Here is a 20,632-nt window from a genome sequence, read left to right on the forward strand (position 1 = left end):
TTTTGTGCTTTGTTATGTAGACAATTAAATGAATGTTTCTAAGTTAGAAACTGATGTATCAGACCCGTGCTTTTGTTGGGGCACACATCATGGAGGTGATTGCAGGGGAGGTGACCAGGGTAGCCATAAAGTAGAAGCCATGGACAGCATATGAAGGTTGCTAGAGAAGAGGCTGACTGGGAGACCATGTTGGCTGTGTTTATATGTTTGAAGAGCCATTATATCAAAAGGAATGATAATTATTCTATGCAGCACTATAAGGGGCCAAGATAGCGTTTTTATGCAGGCAGATTTCGATTAATAAGTAAGTTCCTAACAATAAGAACTTCTACAAATGAAATAGTGAGTAACCCCTTGGCCACCCAAGGGTTTTGTGTTGGGCGGTTACAGGAAAGAGTCCAAGTAGTTTCTAGATTTTGAAATTTCAAGAATTGGTCAAAACAGTGAAAGGGAGGAGTCAGAGTTACTAACATTTAATTTTGTCAAGTAAGAATATTGTAGTCTTACTTGCCAATGTGGTCCAGCAACGAAGGTAATTATTATTTATTAAATTTAGATTGGGAGAATCATCATCATTAAAACAGTAACATGGTAAGCCCTCAGGAACTTGACAGAAGTTATAGAAATGATACGGTGATCCAGGTGCTGAATGCTGTAATAATTAGTACAACAAATGTCATTTACAACTCCAGAAATAGTAAAAAGAGAAATACCAGCCACAAATAGTTATCATAGAGGGCAAAACTTTCCATTTCTTTATTATCATATCACAAAGCTCCATTGATGCATATTTTATCACACCACTCTTGCCATATGTGATCTGAAGTTTCTGAGTGCATCCCCAGGGACCACAGTTACTGATATAGATAATCAAGAATTCCTTTTATGCTCCTCTCAATGCCGCCACAGCTCAGATTGAAATTAGCATCTTTTACAATGAAATACCAGTTGCTGTCACAAACAGACATGACAGCTGGAGAGAGAGGCCTGTTTATCCAGTTATTCTTCATGTCTCCAGTTCATTATGGTTTATTACGATGTGTACTGTAAGTTCCTGAATGAAGAGACTTTCAGTTTTGCACAGTGATTATCATTTAAATAGAGGCATCGAGAAGCTGTTCTCCAAGGAGGGAGTGGGCAGTGATGAAGGTCAAAGATCAAAAACATCTTAATAAGCATCTTTTTTAAACGATAATCATTTTCTCAAAATGTCTTTATACATGGCTTTATCTCGCTCTCATGGTTTGAAAATCACTTTTCATTGTAGAAGCATTTTGAGAAGAGGTTGATAATTGTAACTCAACATGTATTGAGAATCTACCATGTGACAGGAACATACTAGATGTGTCTACAAGTTTTCTTATGACACAGGTATTCATGACATGAATCTCATGACACGGGTAGTAGGAATATATTTTAAAGAAAGACATCAAGTTACCTGGCTAATATCACAGAGCTCGTACACAGATTTAGGCATCCCAAAGGTGCTGCTTTTTAAAATTAACCTCCATATCACCTGAAATTTTTTTTTTTTAATTAGACTTTGCAGTTATTTTTGTTGTCCAAAAGTAACATAGGAGCAAACTGAACAGGTTCTTTTCTCCTGATAATATTTACAGTTACCATTTATTGTGTGTTTCCCATGTGTTAGGCAAGGTACAAAATATTTTATATTGATAATCAAATGTAATTCCTTTGAGATCAGCATTATTACTTCCACTTTTCAAATGAGTGAACCTGATCAAAGAGATTAAGTAACTTGTCTGGAAATTTAAGTAACTTACTCAAGGAGAGGCAGGAGCATGATTTAAAATCAACCAGACTGCAACATCTATTGGCTGAACCCCCACCTGAGGCTATAGGAGCTTACCAGAGGATGGGGGAGTGAAAGGGGAAGGCTTATGGCAGTGGCTCTCAACAAATAACCCTGAGACTAGCAGCATCTGTACTCAGATGGTCTTATTCGGTAGACAATGCACTTAACCGTTACACAGTACTGCTACATTGTGTCTTCCAAGATTTGTTAGGGAGTTTGCATTTCACGTTACAGCTAATGTGGACTTATCGACAACTGTTTGGTGTACTTCCTTCCGCCACCATCAGTGCCATGAAACTACAAGAATTCACATAGGCACCAAGATGCTGCTTGCTAATGAAGAAAAGGTTATGAGCTGTATCAGAGACTGGAAGATGCTAATGAGTCCCTTTTCCTCGTCCTGGGCACACAGGAAGAGAACATTTGCCTGCCTCCCTTGCTGTTAGGTTGAGGCAAGGTTCTGGCCAATGAAAGGCATCTTTATTACTAACTGTAAAACATTCTGAAAGATCCTCTGTACTTTCTGTCTTTGCTCCCCTGGTGACTTTGAGGAAAAATTTCTGCCTTGTACCTAGAGGAGGTAGAGCCACCAGATGGAAGCAGCCCAAATTTCTGAGTCATTGCTTAGAGGAAAAGCACTCAGAAGGATCACCTGACATAAAGCTGCACTATGATGTGAGCAAGAAATAGACGAGTATGGTGTGAAGCCATTGAGACTTGGTGTTTTTCTTAGAGTAACTAGCATATATTACCCTATTTAGCTGGCAGTTCACACTTCAACCCTGTTTGCAGTAATGGCTTTGAACCCTCAGATAGCACCTTCCTCTTCCCAAGAAGAGAAGAATAAGCTCCAGTCATTCAGTTATGGTTCCTTTGGATTAAGGATGGAATTTTGCATGGAATCACCCTCCATCTACATAATTACCATGATATATTAACTCAAGACTGCTGGAAGTCCTGTCCCACAACCAAGGTGATTATTAAAGGGGGTGCAGTCCCATTAGGAAGTTAAATGTCCTACAAAAAGGAAGAGAATGAAGGCTTGGGGATCAGCAGTAATTTTTATAGAAATGTAAATAAAAATGATGAGGGCCAGAACATAAAGTGGTAGCATAGAGAGAATAACATAGATTCTTTGGGTATTTCTGAAGAAAACAGCAATAAACACTGCTAAGCAATGTGAAATGCAGTGTCCACCAAAGTAGTATACAGGCAGTTGAGCAGGGAGAGAGGGGACCTAGTGGGAGGATAATAGATTGTACAAGCAGGAGCAATGGCTTGGAGGTCCTGGAATCTAGTCTCAGATTAGTCAACTACCGTGTGACCACTAGGAAAGTCACTTAAACTCAATGGATTCCAAACAACATGCAGTGATTTCTTAGTGCTTGAGTCAGTGTAGATGTAACAAATACATTAGCTAATAAGCTTTATTGGTGGAAATAGCACCTTTGCCTTGAATTTTTAGTCCTCCATTTAAATCTTCAGCTCATGTCGTTTGTAGAAATATAAGCCAAATTCCCCATGACAACCTGCAATGTGAGATAGATTAAAACAACTAATTTTGATATTGTTTTCTCTTCTTCTTTTTTTTTTTTTTTATCTGTCACTTGCATGTGGCAATTTAGAAGTTTATATAGTCTCTGGCCTAATTTAGGATGTTGCTGCATTTGGATTTTTAGTCTTAGGAGAGATATGGCTTGAATGAAGAAGTTCTAATACTCACTGCAGAACTCCTAGGTGCTGAATCTGTAGATACCCACAGAAAAATAATTGTCACTGTGCTGTGTAGGAGTGAATCTTTAAAAAGTTCATGCCAACAACAGTGAAAAGGGCATACTACTTTGCATGGCAAAACCAGAATGGAGTCATTATAGAATCTGTAGGAAACATTCATTAAGAACTTAAATTCCTTCTAAATTAGCCTATTTCCTGGGTGTCTCATATTCATACATCTCAACCTGGGAAGACGTATTCAGAGAAGGAGTCCTCTAGGTTCAGCCTGTAAATTAGAATTTCAAACTGCTAACAGTTCATGAATGTCTCCTGTTTTCCCTGGGAAAGCGCCAATCTCTAGGGCTTAAATTCACCTGTTCATTTTTGGATTTGGGTTGGATCTGCTAGGAGGAAGCAGATGGTGAACATCAAACAGGAGATTTTTTAGCTGGTAGGGCACACAGAACAGATTTGCCAAAATGCCATTTATTGTCTAGAATTCAGAGATGGAGACCATGGTTAGTTGTTCTGGTAATTCCAGTGTTTCTAACAGCCACTCCTAAAGTGATCATTTAAAAAGAATACAAATTTCAACCCCCACAGTCTTAAAAGCACAGCCTACATGCAGTTTAAAAATAAATTAACTTCCTTCAACACATTACAAAGCAATGCCTAGATTCTAAGTAAAAACAAAATGTAGCTATTCATATTTTTTAAAGGCTGAAAACTTTCCCCCTTTCCACACAATCCTGCTTTACTGCCCCACAAAGCTACACCTAGATTCCAAATAATAAAAATAAAATGTAATTATTCATATTTTTACCAAGCTGAAGTTTGTTCCTTTTTCACACAATCTTGCCTTACTGCTCCCTCCCAGTTCCCCTCTGAATGTTCCTTTTCTTCTCTCCATGCTAGTTGTGCTTTCTTACCCACACTTTCCACCTTTGCAACCCCTCCTTTCTTTAGACAGGGTGACAATCTAGATTTCTCATGTTTTTATGGCTGTGTGGATCAGATAATGGGCTGACTGACAGGAATGTGAACTTAGAACATTCCCAGCACTGAACTGACACAGTGGTATGTTTCAGGGGTGGTGTAAAGTGCTGGGCCATTGGTATCCATGTGCCCCACCATTCATAATGGGGAACTCTGCCAGCAGAAAGCAGAACCCCAGTCTGCTTTGAAGAAGGTTATGACTCAGCTGGGGGAAGAGATATTAAACACCTGAGATAACAACGGGTGAGGATACCATCAAACATGGTGCACAAGTTTAATTTAATATAGGGGAGAACATCAGAGGATTGGGGGTGGGGCAGAGTAATCTATGGCTAATTAAGGTCTCATTTAGACAGAGTAATTTTGAACCATCTTTTGGGAAGAGGATCAGAGATAGTTCAAAAGAAATATAGATTCCTCAAGGTGTGGGGATGATATGAGCAAGCCTGTGGCAGAAACAGTTCCTAAGAGTAAGGAAAGTAACTCATTTGGCACAAACACACTTTGACTTAAAAACATTGAGACCTAAAATGTTCCAGTGGATCACCCCCCGCCCCCCGCCCCGGAAAATTGAAATCCGTTATAACTAGGAGAAGGGTTGATGGTAGGTAGCTCTGAAAACATGAAATAATACACATGAAGCCAAACTTTGCAAAGGTAAGATTCTATAGGCTCAGGAAGTATCTTTATTGCTATCATCATCAACTAATAAAACTATGTTTGAGTTCTTTATTTGTGGGGGGGTCAGTTGATAATATTTGGCCAAAAATACATCATGAGTTTTAGGAAAATGTTAGCCACATGTCCATCTGAAAAAAAGTATTGTTTATGAATTTCTCAAAGTCTCTAAAAACTTACATATGGCATTTCCCCTCCTAATTATATTGAGGAAACTCTAGATTATCCTAGAGGAGGCCTTGTGAGGAGAGGCTAGAGGAGAGGTAAGATATAATGTGGCTGTTCCAAGATAAATTATCATTTCAGATTTATTGACAACATATCCTTAATTATATCTTTGTTGACAGCTATTCATTCACTTTGTGTGCATAAAATTTGAAACAATGCATATTCCAATTTGCCTTGGAACCAGAGAAATGTTTAACAAAGCGTGTGTGTGTGTGTGTGTGTGTGTGTGTGTGTGTGTGTTTCTGAGGCAGGGTGTCACTCAATCACCCTGGCTGAAGTACGGTGGCATGATCTCGGCTCACTGCAACCTCCGCCTCCCAGGTTCAAGCGATTCTCATGCCTCAGTCTGCTGAGTAGCTGGGATTACAGGTGTGTGCCACCACACCCGGCTAATTTTTTTTATTTAATTTTATTTATTATTATTATTATTTTTTTTTTTTAGCAGAGACAAAGTTTCACCACGTTGGCCAGGCTGGTCTCAAACTCCTGGCCTCAAGTGATCCACCCACCCTGCCCTTCCTAAGTGCTGGGATTACAGGCATGAATCACTGAGCCTGGCCTGTTTTTGTGTTTTTCATAGTAGTAACCACTTTGGGGACTGTTAGACCTGGGGTTGTGACATGAACGTTTGTTGGCAAAAACTTCCTTGGTTAACCCTTTCCACATATTCTCCCATTCCTTGCTCTCAGACTACCAAATTTATAAAATCACTGCAACTATAAAGGAACAGAAAGCAAGAGCAAAAATAGACCTGATAGACCATTGGGTTATCTGATATACTCAGCAGAAGATATGCCCAACACTGGCCAGGTGGGTGCAGCACGCCAGCACCCCAGATGGACATGTTAGGAAGAGCTGATGAGATAGGAAGGGGAACAAGAGCAATTTCCAAGCGTGGGACCTGGACTTCACTTATTTGGCTTTTCTTTTGAAAAATTAAATTGCTAGATCCAGGGCTTACCTGTGTTTAACTCATATAAAAAATCACTCACCTACTCAACTGTAAATTATTTCAGATCACTTACAGTTTCACATAATCCCGACCTCTTCTGTTCTCTCAATTAGTGTAGATAATGATAATTGAACTAAACTATGTAATTAACCTCATATCTACCTAGATTTCTCTTTTTTTGCAAAACCTCAAAGAGAAACGTGTGTCACACTTGTATTTTATTTTAATATTTTCGTGTTCCATGAAAATTCTACTTACTCTCATAAATAAAGAATACTTGTCAGAAGCTATGCTTTTTGATTTTTTTAAAAAATATTTTTTTAAGCTCCTTCCATAAATTGTTTATTGTTCAATATGGCTGTGACTTTTCAATGCAGTTACTTATTTTTCATGCCTTCAATTTGGTATAAATATTTCTTTTACCCAGAATCAAATGCATAAAAGGTTTCCTTTCATCTCAAGGATGCAAGTTATTTTTGTTATCTTCTATGGGAAATTAATAATGGTGGGGTCAAGGTGGGGAAGGAAGTTAGCAGATCCCTCTAACTTAACAACTGCTTATTGTAATGGAAATAACTCATAACAATGATGCGATTCCTCTGTTCCCTTCTGATAAACAAGACCATGACTTAGTGGTCATTCTTTTTCTTTTCCATTTCTCACTTACTCCTGTCCTAGTTATTCAAATACCTAGCCATTGACTTCTAAAAGCACCACCACCTGAGGTCAGCTACACTTTGCAGAATTAGACATAAAGGTAGAGATGGATGCCATAATGACTTCTGTCACACATTGGCTCAAGGAACTTGTAAAGACCAGGGCCAAGGTACTGGCAGCACTTGCCTGGTGTATTCTTCAGTGCTCATAGGATCTGTCTGGTCTTAAGTTTGGTCAATCCAGAAAGGGTTGCACCTCTGTCTCCTTCCCATGTAAATCCTAGTCTCTTTTGTCCAAATTCCCAAACAACTTCTCAGGTCTTACGTTCTGGGTGGCTCGTGGAGGATGGAAGGGCTGCTCTCCTAGGTTCGCACTCCATCTTGCATACTTCTTAGAGATGTTTCCCATGATTCATTAAGACATCTGGGTTTTTGATTCAGAACATTTCCCATCATGAAGTATCCTGAGAGCATTCTTCTGTATAGGTTTTCCCCTAAGAAATAATGTAAAAACCTAGGGGGAAAAACATCGATGTGCTAATCTCCATTCCACTTCATAGATTCATATAAATGTTCTTCCAGCCACAATTTGACATGAAGGAATGGTACCCTAATGAGCAAATGTTATGGTAAGAGGTTCATCAAGGCAGTTATTTTACACATGTGCCTGGGCGGGTTGTGAACATTCGGCCTAAAACTGTTTCATTAACAGCAGATGACCCTTGTCAGTGACAGGTGAAGAAACGGGCCTTCCTCAGCTCTGCAAGCCACAGGGCACAGCAAAGCCTCCTGCCTCTTGGCAAAATAACCATCCCACCAAGAGCTGCATAAGATGCTGTTTTAAGTCCTGTGATAAGTGCTTGGGCTCCCTCCTACAACCATCTTGATACTTTGCAAGAATGGTAAACATAGACTTACGGACTTCCATAAACGTTGAAGTGCATGTGAGCGCCAGAGCAGCAATAACTTTCGAAAGCAAATGCTGAGCAGTGTTTTAAGTCTTTTGCTCAATATTGTCCGGAATGGTGGGCATGAAGCAGTCCTTCCTAAGAACAGGAAGTCACCGATTTAATTTGCAAAGTTAATGTTAACCTCAACTAAATCAGAGTTCATTGGCAGAATGGTTTAGAGGTTTTCAGTGTCTTTCTGGCATTGAAATGATAAAGGCAGAGAAAGTAGTTTTCAAAGTCAGTTTGGATTTATGAAATGTTCACCAAAATAATCATAAGACAGAAGATAACCAAAGGAGATAATCATAATTAGAATACAGCATGATCTCTAATAATAAAATTATCTTAAACCCTTGACCATTAGAATTTTCTGAACTTGTGGAAATGAAAGTCATGATCTTGTTTTGCACTAGTATCTTGCAGTCTGGATACCTAGGTTCTAATTCCCTAATTTATAGAACAGCATCTGAAATGCCATTACCAATCATTCTTCTATAGACAGTTTTTTTAAAGCCCTAAAAGTCCCATTTTGCTCATTTACTTTTTTTTTTTTTTTTTTTTTTTTAGACGTAGTCTTGCTCTTCGCCCAGGCTGGAGTGCAGTGGCACAATCTCGGCTCACTGCAAGCTCCGCCTCCTGGGTTCACACCATTCTTCTGCCTCAGCCTCCCGAGTAGCTGGGACTACAGGCGCCCACCACCATGCCCAGCTAATTTTTTGTATTTTTATAGAGACGGGATTTCACCGTGTTAGCCAGGGTGATCTCGATCTCCTGACCTTGTGATCAGCCTGCTTCTGCCTCCCAAAGTGCTGGGATTACAGGCGTGAGCCACCGCGCCCGGCCTGCTCATTTACTTAAAGTCAACTCATGGTAATTTGCACTCTTTGAAGGAAGTGATATCATGGTTAACAGAAAACAGCAAATAATTTTTAAAATTACGTATTTTATTCTTTGGAAGATATTTTAGGTGTCTGCATTTAAATAGCCATATGTCTCAAACTCTAGAAACTGGCAACATTTCAAATTAAATAGTGCATCCCTGCTGAAAGGATGAGGTGGTATACCATAGTATTATAGTTACAAAACAGACTTCATAATTTTGTACAGACTCAGGTTTGAGCAGTAAGGTTAGAATAACTAGCTCTGTGCTCTTGGGCAACTTATTTATCTTCTCTTTGACTTCATTTCTTCAGCTACTAAATGGTGATGATATTTGTACCTCATGGCATTATCAGGAATAGATGGGATAATACTGATGGAGTGCTTTTGGCAGGGCTTGGCCCATGGCAAGTGATTCTTATTTTACATGGCATATGGTAGGATCCTCTTTTCTGTGTATTCTCTCTACCCCTATGAGTGACTATGTGGGTTAGAGGAAATAGTACATCTTGCTTTTCTTAACAAAATTACACAGAGTAGTTTACAAGGTCAACCAATAGCCTCTAAAAAAGAGTTCACATGCACCACAGGCTAGAAAGCACCTTAGAGGACCTGTGATACCTTCCCCGATCTGATGTCTGTGCTCAGACTCCCATAGGCCAGTCATCTGCACGTTCTCGTCTGACTGCTGGGAACTCACTGCTCTCCAGGAAAGCCCATTTCAACATAAGGCAATTCATCATTAGGAAGCTCATCATTTTGCTGGAATAAAATATGCTCCCCATTCATTGACCCTGGTCCAGGCCTCCATAGCAATGCAGAATAAATATATTTTCTGTTTCACATGAAGATATTTCAGATACTTGAAGAGGATTATTGTGCTTCCTCTAAGTCTTTTCTGTGTCAGGTTGGCTATTTTGAAGACCTTCAACCATTTCTCATGTGGAAGGCATGTTGTTGAGCCCTTTCCCAACCACTGGCTACTTTCTACACAGCTCAGGTACAGTGTGATGAGTAGAACAGAACAGGACATCTCAGTGCACCCTGACCAAGAGAAAGTAAAGCAGGATCGACTCATCCCTGGAAACAGTGGATACAGTGGATATCTAAAGGCCTGAATTTGCATCCTGGGTCTGCCTTTCTCTGGCAGAGTGGTCTTGGGTGTGGCACTCAACCTCCACATGTGCTTTTCTCACTGGCACATGTTTGTGTTAAATTTTATCTGGTCATATATAGTGGATCATATCAGCCTTTTTGACCCCATTTCTTCATCTAATATAAACTATTCATTCAGGTTTCATTAAAATTGTATGACTGGCATACCATAATGTGCATGTCCATGCCACAAGTTAAATCAAAATGTAATACATGGCAAATCCAGCTGGAAGCCCAGAGCAGAGCATTCAGAACCTGCATTAGGGTAACCAGGGCTTCATTGGTTTGTTAAAGAAGTACTTGCTGTGCCCTGATTATGTGCCACGTAAGATATTGGGTTCAGGGCATATAAAGATTGAACAAGAGAGTTCCCATCTTTATCCTCAAGGACCTTGGAGTCTAACAAACCATCTATTAATGGACTTTTGGGGGCACTGTGGACAATGCCCTTTCAACCATTGTTCCAGATTTTGTTGGTACAAAGATATTATCAGGGCAATCCCCTGATCATCCAGTCTGGGTCCCAAAGGAAACAAGTTTAGTAGGGAAAGACTTGATCTTAATGAAGGCATGTTGACTTAATGATTTTTTCTCCTAAAGTTTTGTCTGATATATATATATGTGTGTGTGTGTGTGTGTGTATATATGTGTGTGTGTATATATATATATATATAACAAATCATATATAATGTGGCTGATATAACCATGGGAACTGTCTACATTATGATCTGGAAAATGCATGCCCTACTCTTAAATTGAAAATGTATACTATAATAAGGATGAATGAAAACTGAACTTTACTAAGGCAGTGGTCCTCAACTAGGGGTACTTTCACTTCTGGATTTGACATTTGGCAAGGTCTGGAGACATTTTCTGTTGTCCCAAGTGGATGATGTTATTGGTATCTAGTGAGTAGAAGACAGGGGTGCTATTAAATATCCTACAATATGTAGGGGACTTCCTGTCCCAGACAAAGAATTCGCCAGGCAAAATGTCAGTAGTCATAGCCAGGGTGAGAAAAGCTGCTTGGGAAGAGGAAGCAGTAGAACTGAGTGGTGAAGACCACAAGTGTGGGAGCCAGAGAGTCCTGTGTTTGAAACCTGTTGTGGTGACCACTTCATCAGTTTCTGCATCTGCAAAGTGAAGATGGTAACAGTACTGAATTCAATGAGAGGATTAGAGAGGTAATGCACATGAAGCACTCACAGTGTCTGGCAGAGAGGTATGACGAAATAAATGGTGGTTATTTATTTATTTATTTATTTATTTATTTATTTATTTATTTTGCTCTGTCAATTTTTCCTCTGAATGCTACATGTTTTGACATGAGTGAAATAGATAGATGTAGCCAAAGAAATGTATAGTACTTGGTATTTCATGAAGAAATCTGTTGTTTTCCTGTGTTTAAAGAAACAACCCTCAACAATTTGATCTTCAAATGTTAACCAGCTCCATGAGTCAAATAATATCCTCTGTGCTGAGCTGCCTGAAGTATTCCACTGAGATGCTAACTGCCAAATGGATTAATATTTTAATGATTGTGTAAAGATTTTATTTTCAAATATGAGTATGCCTCATATTTTTAGAGTGAAATGTTCCCAGTATTATGGAGATGAGGGTATCAGCTAAGCATAAAGGCAGACACAACTGTAACACTTCAAAACTATGATGTTAATGAAGATGTACTTTGGTTGCTAGCTACTATTTGCTTTAAATGCAATTTGATATTAATGGTAGCACAAAAGTGTTATTTAATCTTTATTTATAAGATGAACATCCTTGGGAGATCCTGCCAGTTTGTGCAAAGTATAGGCATAGATTTAGATTCTTACTTAATATTCCAAAAAAGCCTACAAGACACATGCTGTCAAGTGTGGTGCTTGCTTTCAATGATGTAATGATGGTTGGTGCCTCTGCAAATTGATATGAAGTATTTGATGCAGGGGATCAAGGGATTTCAAAAAGAAATATTGGAAATTGTATTGTTTCTTGCATTAGAAAATGAGATGCGATGACCTGTGAATGTTTGTGTCTCCCCCAAGTTCACACATTGAAATCCTAACCCATAATGGAATGGCATTAGGAGGGGGACCTCGAGGCAGTCATTGTGTAATCAGGGTAGAGCCCTTATGAATGAAATTCTTGCTCTTAAAAAAAGGGGGGACCCCAGGGAGCTCTCTTGCCCTTTTTCTGTCGTGTGAGAATGCAGTGAGAAGATAGCAGTCTGCAACTCAGAAGAGGGCCCTCACCAGAAACGGACCATGCTGGCACCTTGATCTTGGACTTCAGCCTCCAGAACTGTGAAAGATAAATTTCTGTTATTAGTCACCAAGTCTGTGGTATTTTGTCATAACAGCCTGGACAGAGTAAAACATAAGAGAACATTGGCACCGGTGTGGGAGGTGGGCATGGAGATGGCTGTATCTTCCAGTTAGTTTCTCCCAGTCCTTGTCTGACCTTCAACAGTGGTAGGTGGGTGATACTGCCTACTCTACATGTCTGTTCAAGCCATTTGCATGGAAAAAGATATCCTTTGATGCAAACATTAAATGTTCATTTCTGTCTATTTTGTTACTCTTATTTTAGTGCTCAACATCTTTCAAATTAAAAAGAAACATATTGGTAGCCCTTTCAAATATAGGTAAGATTACTTCTAAATGAAATTTCTTTAGCCAATTTTTAATTAAATTGCTAAAGGAAATTACATCTGTTGGCTTAAAAACAAATTATGATAAGTTCATCAATTATTTATAATCAGTACAATTTAATCCCTTATTAGAACTTAGTAAGGGGTTCAAAGACGTTGAGTTTACCAAGTGAAACAATTGTGAGCATAATAAAAGATGGATGTATTCCTTCAGAAAATATTTTGTATTAATAGCTTTGACCAAATATTTGTAAAAATATATCTATAATATTTACGAGTACACTTAAAATTTCTACCCAACAATTTATATAAGCTGCTGTTTAGTAAGCTGTATTTTTAAATTATTGGGAGAAAGTGGAAATCAAAATTTGGTTCTGTCCAAAGATACCAGCTAAAGAACAGCAACAAAAAAAACTATCCTGTATCTCTTTCCATGCTATTTTGCCCACACCCTTAACTCTAATCCTAGTAAACAACCCTCTGTGGGAACAAGTGGTAATTGAATCTTCATGCTAATTATATCCTGGTTTTCTTTTGACTACTAGCTCCCAATTATGCCAACATATTACACTATGTACTGTTCTCTGGGAAAATGCTAAGATTACCTTGTTCATTCAGCTAAGGTCGGACGTTAAAAAAAAAAAAAAAAAAAGGCTGAAGATTTAGCTACAGACAGTTTAGTTCCTAACACTCATCTGTTTTTCATTTTGGGTGGAAGGTTAACATAGCTTGTTTTAGTTATAAACCAGGTGCAGGAACAGATAAGTAGGAGTGTATTAGTCACAAATAATTTCAATGTGAAGTATTAAGAGTTAAGTTTTTGTTCTCCTGCCAGATGTTGAACACAGAGTTGCAGTTGTATGGTTGGAGTGTTGGGGTGTTGGGGGCTACATGTCAAAGAAATTTCTGTGACCATCAAATGTATCCATTACATGGAATCAAATTATCACCTTACTAGTTACCCTTTAATTGGTTGACATAACAGAGAACATGCAGTTATTTAGTCATGTTTGATCTAAGACTCAGCACTTAATACATGAACGTAAGGATGGAAAGAATAGATGCTGGGGCCTTCGAAAGTGGGAAGGCTGGAAGGAAGTTGACGGTTGAAAAATTATTATCTGTGGGGTACAATGGTCATTATTTGGGTGATGCATACACTAGAAGTCCAGTCTCTCCTTATGATATAGATACACACACACACACACACACTATATATACACACATATATGTGTGTGTGTGTAATAAACTTGCACATGTACCCCTGAATCTAAAATAAAAAAGACTCAGTACTTAAAGAGTAGAATCTGTTTATGTTACTACTTGTAAATAATAAATTCAGTGACAGTACCGCTTTTTTTTTATAAACAGATATTGTACATTTTAACAGCGTATATATGCAAACACACATTTAAGAGTTAGGTAAAACTTAGAAAACAAAACCCTTCAACTTAAAAAGATTTCCTACTTTCTCACCTCCCTAATGTCCACACCAGAATATTGCCAATAATTAATACTAATGGTCACAGGCAAATCTTGTCAATTTAAAGAAATAATTCAAAGTAACAAGGACCATTCAAATATTTGACTTAAATATTTAATTAAATATTACAAATTTATTTGACTTGAAAATTCAATTGATTCAATTTTATATTCCTTATTAAAAACCAAATCACATATTTTTAAAGAATCTACTGTGAGCAAGATTCTAGTTAGGAGATGTAGAACTATAAAGAAGAAGAGAGGGCTCCCATGCAAGATACCTCTTTACTCTTTGGAGGTAATGGCATTAGTCAGAACACACTCTAAACTTGTGATTACATTGTTAAACATTCTTACAAATAGCAAGGATACCCCCATATCAGGCAGTGCTGTGCATGTTTCTGACATTTGCACTTTTGCATGGTACTTTACGTGCTAGCCCTTACCGCTTAGGAAGAAGAGATGAGTGATACTGTTAAAACTTTATGTTTTAAGGATGTAATAGTTTATAGCTTCCTTTACTCTTTTATAGTGGTTATTCAATGATATATTTATAGGCCAGATGTCCTCTCTTTTATGATATCTTAATCTAAAAAAAAAAATTACATATACCTTGAGGTGAATTGGATCATTTCTATTTTGCATTGCACTTGAGTAATGTTTTGCGTTGAATGTTCTCAGGGTTCTAAAATTAAGTTAATCCATATGTAATTAGGAACATTCTTAACTAGAGAGTCCTGGTTAGCAAGAGATTGGCAGATTATTCTGAATCACTAGTTAGCAAACCATGGATAGCAATTAAATAAAAAAAGAATAAAATTCTCTTTAAAATAGGTTGTTGCAATAACTTAATGTGGTAATATGATTTTCTATTTTTAATTGCTGTAGACAGTGCATTTTTTAAAGCAAAATTTTGTCTTCTGAGAGCTAGTTTCATAATTTTGTACTACTTATGCTATTTAACACTTCAGTAAGGCCAGGCACGGTGGCTCACTCCTGTAATCCCAGCACTTTGGGGGGGTGAGGCGGGTGGATCACGAGGTCAGGAGATCAAGACCATCCTGCCTAACACTGAAACCCCGTCTCTATTAAAAACACAAAAAATTAGCCAGGCATAGTGGCGGGCGCCTGTAGTCCCAGCTACTGGGGAGGCTGAGGCAGGAGAATGGCATGAACCATTCCGGGAGGCGGAGCTTGCAGTGAGCTGAGATCGCACCACTGCACTCCAGCCTGGGTGACAGAGTGAGTCTCTTTGAGACTCCGTCTCAAAAACAAAACAAAACAAAACAAAACACTTCAGTAAGTATTCTGCTTTTGCAGTCCCTTTTGACTTGTGATGGATAAAATAAACTAAAGGCTAGTAAAGATAGTGTTGCACCTCTTAAGAAAACAGACAAGAATATTTTGGAGAAACTAAGTATTTCTCTTTATGAGACTGTATGACCTTATGTTATACAGTCATGTTATGTTTATGCTAATGTATAATGCTTTTATGATAACAATGCTTTTATTTCCAGAACAATTATACTTAACATTGACACTTAAAGATGTTCCTTTTTTATATTCAACTAATGACAACTTTGCTCTATATTCCATGTCAATATCAGGATTCAGGGAGGGCTGAACCTAATGAACACATGGTTCTTCATTTACCCCTCCCCAGACACCGTGTGCTTAATGCTGTGTATAGTCTCTTACTTATGTCTTCATTTGCAGTAGTCATTTCAGAAGGAATTGATGACAGTGCCTTCTTTTAGTAAATAACAATAAGTCACAGTCTACTGAATATAAAACCTGTAGATGCTCAGTTACTTAAAACCACCTTTATTACATAAAATATGTTTTCTTGGTCTCTAAATTAGTATGAAAATATGGAGGAGGTTGCTTCTTCAATTAAATGTGAAAGATTAATCACTGTAACAATTTGTTTCACAATAGACAATAATTAAATGTCAAAAATGAAATATTTACTTTTTAAGTCTTATATGTCTGAGAAAAAAAGTATTGGAGAAGCATAAAAATCTGGTGCTATTTGCATATATGTTGATTGAGTTAACATGGAGTTTACATATAAATAAAATATATTTAATACTAGAATTAGGTAATGCATTTATTTTTATTATAGCTTCACATGCTGTTTTTAGAGGACAAGAAAATTTCCCCATATCCAAAGTAGAATGTAGAGGGAAGAAAAATGGCAGCCCTGAGTCTTAGCTCTCTGGTATTCTGGGAATATGCCTTTGGGGGTAAGGAAGGGGAAGTAACGAGGATTTCCCAAAGTGCCATCAAAGTCAAACAAATGAATCTAAAAGTGATAAATGTTACTTTTCTATTTCTCTCTTGCTCTTCTTTTCTCCACTCTGCACTACTGATTGCAGCACCACCAGATCAGAATCAACAATTAACTGTCTAATTATTCTAGTCACACCAGCCCACAATGAAATCTTTATTCCGTGTTTACAGCAATCTTTGGCAGAGGCTGTCTTGCTGTTTCTAAACTAAGAAGAACTGCCCTTTGGCTCCTCTCGGCATCAGCTGCCTTGGTTTCAGCCCTGGATGCCAATAATCAGACTTCTTTTTCTTCCAAAGTGGACATTTTTTTTTAGGGTGAAAAGACCTATTCTCATCAACCCCCCATATATTCTGGCTGATTTATGTTCTCGCCACTGCAGCTCTTCCTTCCGTGTCTCTTTACGTTTTTCCTTTCTCCATAGAACACCATCAGCAAAAACCCCATTTTAAGTCCAAAATTGTAAAATATGCTTGGCCAAACAGTGCTCACTACTATGAGGGAAAGAAAAATACAACTACTGGTTTATGGATAGAGGGAAGTCAAGGAACTCCCTCCTGCTTTTCTGAACTGCTAATTTTCTGCCTGAAAAGGCATTCAATAACTTCTCCACCAGGGGAAAAACATACCCACTTTTCAGTGGCTCTCTTGATGACTTCCAACTGTTTACTTAAATCCACCAACAGCTGCAGGTCTTTGAGAAGCTTCAGAACTTGGGGGATATTTACAAATGTGTAAGTGTCTGAGAGGGTATAGGGTACATCTGAGTCTCTTGGAGATGGTAAGAGAAGACTACTGCACTGTGACAGACAGGAAGAGAGAAGTTAATACCAATCCAAAGTCTAAAAGGAGACAGTGCTTTTACCCAACGGAGGAGGGAAAAATGCCTTGGTTAGCCCTCTGGGCTGTCTCATGGAGTCCTCTTCCTGAATCTGAGAGCAGAGGACGAGCAGTGTTAGAGCTGTTATCCTGTGCTGCTCAGCTGCTTTCTTCTGACGAACGTTGCTCTGCTTTTTGAGGATAGTGACATCTTCCTTCCAATTCCAGTCTCCAAACCCTGTGTAACAGTTCCCCTAACAACCTCAGTCTCTCCTCTCAGCCCTCAGCACTTACTACAGTCACATCGCTTTTCCAGTGAGAACTGGGTCATAAAATTTTACAGGGCAGAAAGGTAGAAGGGGGCGTTTCAGTAGTATAAACACTGATTAAATTTCCCGGCAACTCTCCCCAAACGAAAGATAATTTTTCTACAAGTATGCACAAGAATGTCAAGAATGCTAAGTCATTTTTATGTTTGTACTTTCCTTTTCCATTTTAATTTTACACTGCCACATGGCACACATGCTAAAAATGTATCTCCTTAACCTGCAGTGTAGCAAACTTTTCACAAAACATTAAAATGGCATATTTTATAGACTGTCCTTTCCCAGGATGCTCAAAGCATTTTTTTGGATACAAAATTAGATCATCTTATGACAACTGTCCTGTTAGGCACAGTTACTTGAGTATCTGCAGAGAGCGAAAATCAGAAGCACTGAAAAGAAAGGTCACGCCAAAGTCAATGGCCAAAGCCTCAGTAGACGCTGACAGCTTGGTTCACAGCCTAAGTAGACTCTAAGAGCTTGGTTCCAATTTATAATACTTCCCTCCTGATCTTCATTCGTCTCTTTTTTCTCTGGCAGGAAGGGATGTGGCCAGCGTGGAGGTTTGACCTCATCTCCTTCACTCAGCTTAACTCTGCCATACTATTCTCCCACACCCTCGCCCAGCTTTCTGCTTCATCAGCTGCCCAAGCCCGCACCCTGGACAACATCTGAACAGAGTCAAGCCAAGAGTTGGCAACCACAGGTGCCCTTGTGGGTTCCTCCAGTGTCAGGACCTGAATCCTTTCAGTATGTCCAACGAGACTGCAAGGGTAATAACACTAAAGGGAAAAGATTTTCCCAGGTTGTATAAATAAATGAAAGGGAAACGCTGGGTCGACTATGGGGCGCAAGATGGCTGTGCCTTCAGGGTTCCCCAGTCAGAGGCGGCTGAGGAAGGTGAGCAGATAGGAACATAATACTCATCGACAAGCATGGGTTCAAACACATCCTAGTTTCAACTTTTTGTTGTTCTTGGGTAGATCCAATTCCTTAGCTGAGTCCCTGACAGCACCACAACTCTGACTGGGTAATTTCCTTTGGTGGAAAGACACACATCAGAGACTAGAGGAGGTCCGGGGACATTTCATTTGAGGGGAGGGGGCCGCAGGTTCAGTTTCCAGGCGATTCATAACAATCAGAAAAAAACAAAATTGTTCTGGTGCTCCTGCCAATAACAAGAGCATTAATAATAATAGCAACAACATCGTAAACTCCGAATCTACCAGGCGACCAACTCCCCGATTCTCTGGCGCTAGCCCCTCACTTCCAGCCTAGTCTCAGCAGAAACAAAACAAGGTTCTGGCGCTGCCTCCGGGCTGCCCTCCAGATTTCAGCCCCCACTGCCGCCCCAGAGGCGGATAGCTAGGCAAAGGCCGCTGCAGTCTCTCCTATTGCTAAGGACACGTTGGGACTCCTAGGTAACGTTTCTTTGCATATCTGAAACTTTCACCCGATTTGACCCCCTTTCTCCAGGCTCTTCCCCCAGGGTAACTACAACAAGCAAAAACCAAACAGCGCGCGCGCAATTCAGAGCTTTCCTTGGGAGTGTCAGGGCCCGAGGACAGGAAATCCGGGGAGTTGGCGAAGTCCGGCAGGTGGCGGGGACGCGAGTCCCCACCACATTCTCCTCCCACTGCCGAGCTCGGGCGGGGGCGGGGGCGCGGCGCGAGGCGCGGACCAGGGATCGGCCCCGTAGGTGCCTGCGCCTCCCCGGAGCCTCGCTCTCTGGTCGCACATCTCTGTGCGAGGCACGCGGCCACCCTGTCTCCTCTGCAGGCGGAGGGAGACGCCGCTGCCCGCGGGACCAGTGAGGGTGAAGCCGGTGCCAAGAACCCCCACAAGCCGCGCTCCTGGATCCCCAGTCACCATCCCCAGGCGTGCGCAGTCCCCGCTCCCAGCGCGCCACGTCCTCCACCTGCTCCGGTGCGCCCCAGCTTCCCTGCTTCCAGAGTGCAGCTCCCTGAGTCCCGGAAGCCCCTTTCCATCCCCTTTTCCCACGAAGTCCGAGGAAGTCGAACTCAACAGTGGCCGGTAGGCTCGCCAAGGCGGCAGGGAGTTGCTGGGAGAGCGCAGCGCAGAGCGGGACCGCGCGCAGCGCCCGGGGCTCTCGCCCCAGAGGGCTGGCTCTGCGCGCCTGGAGTCTCGGGCCCCAGAAGCGGGGCCCGACCTGAGCCCTCTGCGTTACCTGGCAAGGCCGGCGACTCTCCGGAGACCTTCGGTCTTGACTGCTCCAGGGCGGGCGTCCTGCTCACATTGCTGCCTCCCACACTGAGCGGCTGGTGCCCCGCTGGGTCTCTTCGCCCCTGCTCGCGGCGCTGTCCCCGCCCCCCACCCCCCTACCCCCACTGTCAGAAGTGTCACAGCTTTTCTGCCTTCGGATGTTTCTCAAAGTCTCCGTGCGGTCGCCAGGAGTTGGGGGGCACTGCCAAGTGCGCCAACCCCGACTATGCCCTGTCCTGCCCTCCCGCGGCCGCGGCGTTCAGTCCAGTGAGAAGAGCCCCCTGGTTGCGGTCACCGTCCCCCAAGCGCGGTGCGCGGTCCGCTTCCCCTCCCTCGCGCCTTCCCTAGCCGGAGTGGCTGCTGCCTGCCTGTGCCGTGGGTCCTCATTCCCCTGCTCATGAATATTCTGACAGAGGCTAATGCCGTTGAAGTAAATTGAATTAGCCGATTGGTGCCAGGAATGTGCGCTCCTTCCTTCTGAGGAGCGGTCTGGAACCTCACCAGATGAAAGCAATTAACGTCCGGTTGGCACCCTGTGGTTTACACCAGTGAGGGGCAAAATGGGTTAATTCTTTAAATGCAGTTGAGATACCGCATTTAAATGTTTAAACTCCTTTATTGGCTGACAGCGTAAGGAAATGTTAAGAGGGAGAGAGAAGAAAGGCGATGTGTGGACGTGGGGAGGGGGGCGGGGGTATTTACATCCGAATTTTCCCCTGAAGTTGAGGTAATTATTTTGCAGAGATTCTGGAAGACGCAGTTGATGAGTAGAACAGGAAAAGGCAAATAAGATCAGAAAGGAAATGAGTACCAACCCGGGTTTAA

At 40.8% G+C, this 20,632-nt stretch overlaps 1 protein-coding gene across 2 annotated transcripts in view; it reads right to left on the minus strand.

Moving 5' to 3' along the window:
• Positions 1 to 20,166, minus strand: part of CDH20 (cadherin 20) — a 166,372-nt gene extending 146,206 nt beyond the window's left edge. Inside the window, exon 1 of one of the 2 annotated variants that reach the window (XM_031934548.1) lies at positions 19,773 to 20,166. The gene's annotated coding sequence lies outside the window, so the exon portion shown is untranslated. Of the gene's footprint in view, positions 1 to 19,205; positions 19,319 to 19,772 lie in introns of those variants that run through there. The other variant, XM_031934549.1, reaches the window with a different exon arrangement.
• Positions 20,167 to 20,632: the final 466 nt, after the last annotated feature.

Source organism: Piliocolobus tephrosceles, chromosome 18 (genome assembly GCF_002776525.5).
Source record: "Piliocolobus tephrosceles isolate RC106 chromosome 18, ASM277652v3, whole genome shotgun sequence".
In the NCBI taxonomy this organism is placed as follows: domain Eukaryota; kingdom Metazoa; phylum Chordata; class Mammalia; order Primates; family Cercopithecidae; genus Piliocolobus; species Piliocolobus tephrosceles.